Below are 1732 nucleotides of genomic sequence, written 5' to 3' on the forward strand. Positions count from 1 at the left end.
GGCTATCTGCTGCCAGGTTTTGGCCAAGAGTTACTCTCCAGATGAGCACAGCCGTGTAAGGATCCAGGGAGGAGAGAACTCTTGGTCTCTAATTACTAAAAATGAACAAGGAGGAATCAAAATTACAAGATGGCAACACAGTGTAGTGGATTAAACTTGGACTTGGACTTTGAACAGACCTGTATTTGGGTCTGTTCTCTGACACGTAATAGCCATATGACCCTGGGAGTCACTTAAGCGCCATGAGACCCAGTTTCCTCATCTGTAAATTGGGCATAAGAATAGCTTCCATCACAAGTGGTTGTAAGGAGTAAAGGGAAGGACTCCCAGCAACATGGTGGACTGAACTGACCTCTTTTCCAGCTATAACACATTGAAATGTGAGAAAAGATAATTTTTAATATACAGCCAAGCTCAAGAGACAGTTAAAACCCAAGTGCCAGCAGCAGTGAGAAAACTCAAAGCCAGAGGTGTAAGCACAAGGGGAAATCAGCCTCATGGGCCTGGAGCCGCTGTCCGGCATGGCAGCCACTAGTCACATGTGGCCAGGAAGCACTCAAGTGGGCCTGGCCCGACACTGAGACATGCTGTGAGTGTAAAATACACACTGGATTAGGGAGACTTAGTTCAGAAAAATAATAACTTTTTGTTAAAATATATTTTATTGATTTTTTTTTACAGAAAGGGAGAGGGAGAGTTAGAAACATCCATGAGAGAGAAACATCGATCAGCTGCCTCCTGCACTCCCCCTACTGGGGATGTGCCTGCAACCAAGGTACATGCCCTTGACCGGAATCGAACTTGGGACCCTTCAGTCCGCAGGCCGACGCTCTACCCACTGAGCCCACCGGTCAGGGCAAAAATAATAACTTTTTATATTGATTACATGTTTCAGTGAGAATACTTTGTACCTAGAGGACTAAATATAATGTTTTTAAAATTCATTTCATTTGCCTCTTTTATTTTTTAACGTGGCTTATTAGAAATTTTAAAATTATGTATACGACTCAGAGTATATTTCTATTAAAGAGGATACGCTGGAGGCTGGGACCTGGAGGAGCCGTGTCATTCACAGGAAAACGAAATAAGAGAAAAATGGCACACAAGCCTAGAGAAACATCCCAAAAATAGGACAATGGGAGACAACAAAACACAGTGTAAGCAAAGAAGTCAGTATGTGACAAGAGCAAACCTTTTTAAAAAGAAACAAATGGAACTTCTAGAACTGCAAGACTTTCAAATTAAAAATTCACTGGAGGTTAAACAGCAGATTAGACAGTGCTAAGAGAGCAACAATGAACTGGCAGAGCAAACCAAGGAAATCCTCTCAGAAGGCAGCACAGAGATAAAGAAATGAAAATATGATTGAGAAGTTGAGAAAATATGAATGGAGAAGAAGCAAACGCCTAATAGGGATCCCAAAAGGAAAGAGGAAAGATCGTAGGAGAGACAGTATAGTAAAGAGACGACGGTGGAAGAATTTCCAGAGCTACAGAAACACATGAATCCAAACTTAAAAGGTATGATTCTTGGAAGATATATGGTTAACAATCAAGCATTGCAAGGTCAGAGCAGAATAAATAAAAACTAGTTCACTCCTTGACACGCAGAACTGCAGAACACTAAAGACAAAGAGAAAACCCTGAAAACTACCAGAAAAAAACAAACAGGCAGACAGTCTACAGGGGATGATGACTAGATTGATGTGGCAAACTTCCCAACAGAAACGAGG

This window comes from Cnephaeus nilssonii (assembly GCF_951640355.1).
Source record: "Cnephaeus nilssonii genome assembly, chromosome: 20".
NCBI lineage: Eukaryota > Metazoa > Chordata > Mammalia > Chiroptera > Vespertilionidae > Cnephaeus > Cnephaeus nilssonii.